Source organism: Pongo abelii, chromosome 5, assembly GCF_028885655.2.
Source record: "Pongo abelii isolate AG06213 chromosome 5, NHGRI_mPonAbe1-v2.0_pri, whole genome shotgun sequence".
NCBI classification, from domain to species: domain Eukaryota; kingdom Metazoa; phylum Chordata; class Mammalia; order Primates; family Hominidae; genus Pongo; species Pongo abelii.
Window position 1 is genome coordinate 54,135,572 of NC_071990.2, and position 6,833 is coordinate 54,142,404.

The 6,833-nt window shown below is 39.7% G+C and overlaps 1 long non-coding RNA gene across 1 annotated transcript; it reads left to right on the top strand.

Annotated features, from left to right (window-relative positions):
• Positions 1 to 2,937: 2,937 nt before the first annotated feature.
• LOC103890916 (uncharacterized) lies at positions 2,938 to 5,998 on the top strand. The gene is made up of 3 exons (XR_655198.4): positions 2,938 to 3,047; positions 3,176 to 3,292; positions 5,615 to 5,998. It is a non-coding gene; the product is annotated as an uncharacterized LOC103890916 (long non-coding RNA).
• The last annotated feature ends 835 nt before the right edge of the window (positions 5,999 to 6,833 follow it).

Genomic DNA, 6,833 nt, shown 5'->3' on the forward strand with positions numbered 1-6,833 from the left:
CAGTGTTCAGTACATAGTCAGCAAAGAAGCACTCAAAACACTATTCATTGAACAACTGTTTTGTCTTATGTTGGGGATACCAAGGCAAATATTGTTGACGTTAACATTTTTAGCTGACATACTGGAAATCTTACCAAGAGTTTTATACAGACTAGAGGAAAAAAAATCATTTTATCAATTAGTACAATGTCAGGTTCAAAAAATGTTATACTAGCTCTACTTCTAATTAAAATATTTTCAGCTTGTGATTCATCACCATCTGTGTCTTGAAGGTATATTTGAGTTAACATATATTTTATTAGAATGTGCTGTTTTTTGCCAAAATGCTGGAATTTCTGGGATACTTTGATGATCCAGTGGGACAGAATATGATACTGAATATTTGAAAGCAGGACTTGGTTAGAAAATCTAAGATTGTGAGTGCTGAATTTACCTAGTAGATATATGTTTCTGAAATTTACAAGGTAACTGCTTTTGTTGGGACCAAAACCACACAGCCAATAAAACTAAAACTGTACTGGGAAAATCATTTAAATAAAAGAATAGTAATTAAGTTGGAGGGTAGGGTATATTTGAGGTCTTAGAAGCTTGTAAACAGAAACTTGCAAGAAATTCCTGCAGAAATTTTCCACTTTAAAAAATATAGATAAAGCTGGGCACAGTGGGGCATGTCTGTAGTCCCAGCTACTTGGGAGGCTATGGTAGGAGGATCACTTGAGGCCAGGAGTTCAAGGCTGTAGTACGCTTAGATTGTACCTGTGAATAGCCACTGCACTCCAGCGTGGGCAACATAGCAAGATTTCATCTCTAAAAAAATATAAATTTGATATAGATGTATCTATATATCAGTCTCTAAAAAATTCTGTCACTTCCATGAGTTCACATTATTGCTGAGATTTATTTTCTTGCAAGATTTTCTAATAACATGATAGTCCTTGTTTTCAAGCTGTCAGGTAGTAAAACAGTAATTTAATTTGGCAATAATATATGACATTCTAAGAAGACGCATTAGAAGGTTTTTAAGAAGTGCACTGAAATATTTTTGGAATGTCCTTCAAACAGGCAAAGTTTAAACTGGAAAGAGTAAAAAGTTAAATATTATATATTTATAAAAAGTCAAACTATTTTTTCCTTACCTGGTTAAAAAGGTGTTACCAAGATCGCAAAATAGCTTTGTATATTAAAAAAAATTTTTATTGGATTAATTCCTAGTTCTAGTTTAGCTACCTATTTTTGTTTTTCATTTATCTTTGTCACCTCTATGTAGCTTATGTTATTAAGATATGTTATTAAGTTTTTAAATAAAACCTAGGAGGCTTCTTAATTCTTTATGGAAAATTCTGTGAGAATAACTAGCTAAATTTTAAAACTACAACCAAATAAGATTGACACAATAATATGCATACACATTGCTCTTCTCACATTAACAATAATAGATGTGTATCTTCTAAGATATCTCTGAGAATAAAATTTCCAGCCATATGATCAGCTAAATTAACTCAAATTTACTATCTGGATTTGGCTGTTTAGCTTGTAGGTTAAAAGTTAAAAGGTTTGCTATTTCTTGGAATCAAAGGTTATTTAATGAAACAAAATTAGTTTCAATAAATGATGCATTTAAAGTTTTTTCCAACAAAGAGTGTAAGAGATTTATCACAGGTTCTAAATAACAAATTTAATTTCCCTAACATGTTAAGGAGAATTTTGGTTCCCCTAGAGGACTGAGTAGACTAACCATTTATAATAAGACTGACTTTAAACTTCCTTTTAACTTGACAGTAGTTAATTCTAACTTTATTAAATTAGAATCCCCATTAATTCACCCATTTTTCTTTCACCAATTTTGTTTTACAGTTAAGGTTTATCTGCAGAGTTCTGTTTTGACCATTATGCTGAATAGTACTGAGTTCTGCTGTTTGACTTCCTTCAGCCTTTCTGGCTGAATGGCTTCCCGAATCTTCTCAGAGGTTTTCATCCGAGCCCATGATGGGGTTCTAAAAGCACATTCTGTTCATGTACTGGGGTAGTGGGATGTGAGGGCAGTGAAGTTCTTCCTGAGCATGAGTTCTTCATCCTCTACCCACTGTCTTATAAACCTGTCTCAAATTCCATGCACTTTTGGACCCCCTTACGTGAACTCTCAGGAGCAGGTACTTTGTCACCTCCAGAGGGAAGGCCAGGATCCTCCTAGCGGGTACTGCTGTGTGCTTGCCCCTGAGCCAGGAGCTTTGCATTTGCTATCTCATTTGATCCCCTCAACAACCCTACTAGTGAGGAAATATCCATTTCATACATGAGGAAATTGAGGCCCAGAGAAGGCACTGGCTACTTAGCTGTGTGCTGTCACCTTGTTGAAACCAATGCCTCCTGCCTACACTGCCACTGCCTGTAAAAACTGGTACCACCCACGGTTATATGGCAGAAAGCAATGCTTCGAGAAAATGGACCAGCAACCGCCATGTGTTGAACAGGCTATAGGCAGGAGGAAATAAAGCAGTTATAGCACCTGGGGGTGGAAGTCAAGGCAGTAACCAAAATAAAGTGGGAGCAGGGAAAAAAGCTGGGGAAATAAAGAGGTTCAAATTTCACATTTCCTCATGAAGGGCGGATCAAGTTGGAGCTTGTTTAATAGCAGAAATTAGGCAGCCAGACCTGTCTGTAGGGCAAAGAAATTTTTGTTGAAAAGCCCAGTAAGTATTTACTCTGCTGGAACAGAGTCTTTTTCTAACTCCAGGATCTTTTCTTTGTGTGCTCTGTAGAATGAATTGTGCTTGTTTGGGTGGGGATACATTTACACAATTCTCCATGTTTTGTTTCACCTTTCCTCTCTCCGTGTTGTTGATCTCTTTTTCCTTTGCTCTATCCAAAGATACCAGTCAAAGAAGCCATGAAAAATGTTATCTTTACTTTAGAGTTAGGAATTTCAGATATGGGTAGATGGCTCTGTTAGGCAGAAGTGTCAGAGCTGGTTATAGGAAAACCAGGCGGCACATACGTGATCCCAGACACCGAAGTAACCTCTGTCTCACTCCTCCACTTCCAGCAAGGTATTGTGCTCTGAGGGGCTGACGAGAGAAGGTAGATTATGGGTCTGCCAAGGCTTTTTACTGGTCTCTGTTTATCTTTTTCTGAGTGCCAATTCAGCATGATCTAGACCAGGATCATTTGTTTGCAGGGATGGACAACAAACTGAAACTGGCTCAAGTGAAGGCTCACTGGAAGGCTTACTGGAAAACTTACTGGAAGGATGTGAGGAGATGTTCGGGAATCTATTTGCAGAAAACATGTTCGGGTATACTGGGAGCTCTCCCTCTCTCACATTGTCTCCCTCACTGAAACCAGGACTGCTGTCTATTTCCTTGGGGCTGTTGCAGTCATGATGTCTTACTAACTGTAGTGTTGTGTTAACTTCACGACTGCTCAAGTTTATTTTTTTTTTTAATTGTGTTCCATTTAGCCAGGAAGATGCAAGTTGTTTCAAGAAAGGCTATAAAATGCTTGCAATAAAAGTCATGCTCGTTCACATTCATTAGGAAAAAATGAAATAAATCTATGCTGCGTAACTTTTTTCATGCCAAGTGCAGGAGTGGAGGTTGTCAAATCAAGACTGGATCATCAAGTACGTAATGATAGGGTGCCAAAATTCCAAGGAGGTTGGGAGTCACTATTGTTGAGGGTGGTCAAAGAATTTGTTTCCCCACAAGGCATGTGGCTTTGGGCCAGCATACCTCATGATTTGTTCTCTTCTATTTCCCACATGCGTCTTATAATGTCTCAATTTAACCAGGGGAATATGGAGCATGAACTCTTTCTATTTACCCTTTTAACATTCAGGTAGATATTTCTGAGAAACATGGCAATGTATCAGGGTTGAGTTTGCTGCTCTGGTTCTTATCCTTTTTTTCTGAGACAGGGTCTTGCTTTGTCGCCCAGGCTGGAATGCAGTGGTGCAATCTCAGCTCACTGCGGACTCTGCCTCTGCCTCTCAAGTTTAAGTGATTCTCGTGCCTCAGCCTCCTGAGTAGCTGGGATTACAGGCACCTGCCATGGTGCTGAGCTAATTTTTGTATTTTTAATAGTGATGAGGTTTCACCATGTTGCCCAGGCTGGTCTTGAACTCCTGGCCTCAAGTGATCCACTTGCTTTGGCCTCCCAAAGTGCTGGGATTACAGGTATGAGCCACCATGCCTCGCCTCTGGTTCTTATCCTTTTGAAAGTCTTAAAGTCTCCTCTTCATTCATGTATCAAATATTTGATGAAATATTTGACCAGATGTCAGAGTCTAGAACATGAGACCCAGAGAGTAAACCAGTGAGTCGTAAATAGCTACATGAAGGGCATTGAATCTAAACAGATCCAGAGTGAGAGATTAAGGTCAAGGAACTGGAAGGCATATCTGGATTTATTTATTTTTTAAAAAAATACAGTATTTGTTTGGCTGGAGAATGGAAAAAGAACTTGCAATCTTGGTTCTCTGCAATGCAGGTTGGCCACTGCTATTGCTGTAACTGTCCTATTGTCCTACCCATACTACTGTTGTAACTTCCAGAAGGTGGGGCTTGATGAATCACACACACTTCCAGAGTGTTTGGTCAGGGTGACCCTGGGTGCTGCAAGGATGGCCAATGCTGTTGGCATCAAAAGGCCAAGAGATGACTTTGGTCAGATTAGATAAAGACCACTTAGGGCCATGGAGATATGGAAGCAATTTTCTTCTTTCCTAGAAGATGATGCAATAGATGACAATAAGCATTTGGGTGAATCTCTCCGGCCAGGCTTGAAGGCAGTTTGTGTCACGTGGTGGGTGGGTGGATGGGGAAAGTTAGTTCTAATTACTATTCCAGGGCCCTACATCCAGAGCCTTTCCATTTTAAGGCAAGAGGGGGACTAACATTTCCCAGTTCATTTGCAAATGACTCAAGAGAATGGGACAGAGGAAATGGAGATACCACTTTTAATTCCCCCTGGAGGAGTCCTAATGTCCCATTAGTGTTTCAACTGTTTGGTCTAATTCAGGTATGAAGTACAGTGGTTTGTTTGTTTGTTTGCTTTTGTTTTTTTGCTTTTTGTTTTTCATAAAATTGGTTGATTGATTAATAAATTGCTTGCTGGGCATTGGGGAACTAAACATGAAAACTATATGACTTTAACCCTTAAGGAGCTCAGAATCTAATGCGGAAGGTGGATATTTATGATACATAACAAGGGCAACAATAAATCTATCACAAAATATAAGGAATCTTCCAGGCTTTATATTGGACAAAATGCCTCTGGGATGTCCTTTACCTGGAGGCATATATGGGCCCAATGCCAGCTTCAGCTATTCTAAAAGAGACCTGAGTCTAAAGATCACACATTATCTCATATCAGGAGCCATGCTCGCTGTCTGAAATTTCCCAGTGGCCACCAAGCTATCATTATGGTTCCTATAGACCCATTAATTATTATCCATCCCACTTTGCTACTTCTGGATCAGACACTTGACAGATAATGTCAGGAACAGTATAGCGTGTGTTTTGCCCAAATGATCTTTAAGACAGCCTCGTTCCCAGACTGGCTGTTGTGTGGGAATCAGCATCTTCACTTCTGATTTCTATTATACTCCTTCCTACAGCCCTGTCCATCACAGCCAGCTGGCTGAAGAGCTCAAAAGGCAAGAAATCAGCAACAGAGAGATTTGAAGCATGAGAAATGAGCAAAAAACACCCAGCACATCATAATCATGGACAGTTTAGCAGTACATGAAAATAGATGGTCCTCGCCCCAAGGGACTGCATTAACCCTGAATAAACAGGGATGTCTCTCACTTTTAGCAGTTCTTTCTGTGCTAGTATTGGGGAAATATATTTTTTGCTGCATGCAAAATGGTAAGAGACATTCTATTAAGAAAATGAAAACAATGCTTCTGTTTTAGACAAAGCTTTTGAAGGTTCAAGGATCACCCATTTATTGACAAAATTGTTTCCGTGACTTAAAAATAAAATACAAACAAATACTACAGGTATTCTTGCCTTCTCATTCTACTTAAAATCACATTTCCAAAGACTTTCTTCTCTACTTAAAAACAGGAATTAAGAAATATTCATAAGAGATCCTAGACAAAACTAACATTTCAGCAACCAAAGATAAATCATGCTTTTAGAGGAAGATGCTAGGTTCTAGAATCTCTCTGAACACCGTGTAGCACTAAGAAACTACAATCACCGGCTGAGACCTTGATCAAATAATGGCTAACATATAAGATGCTTATTCTAGTCAGGCACACTTCTAAGAGCTGTATATGTGCTAATTCATTTATTCTCCTAGGATATAAAGGATCAGCAGACCCTTCAGGCTCTGGTATGTTCTGAGATGAATTAACCCAGAAATTGTCATGGAAAGACAGATTCAGCAAAACAGAAACAGCCAACATTTTATGTAGATGTCCCTGTGGCTTAGTGCTAGACACCGGACATTTGTGTCCTTAGGGGAAAAATGATGAGGTCAGAGCAGACTGGGATAGGTCAGAGCAGACTGAGATAGATCAGGTCTGGTGCTTTTATTGTAGATCCCGGAACCAAAGATGATCTTATGGAAAGCCAGGTAGACAGTTCAGCTGAGGAATTCATCCATAGAGACTGGCCAGAAAGGCACAGTTTGGGTTGAAAGTGTGGGGCACATGAGACCAAAGCAAGAGGGCTTGAAAATGGGGTAGACGCAGGAGCCTGGAGAGAAGCCTCAGACCCTGGGACAAAGTGGCAGATGCTTTATCCAGGGTGCTGGTGTCTGGAGCACTTTGGGAGGACCCTGTGAAGGGCATGGTGTCTCCAGCACTATTGGCTGCACCCTCCCAT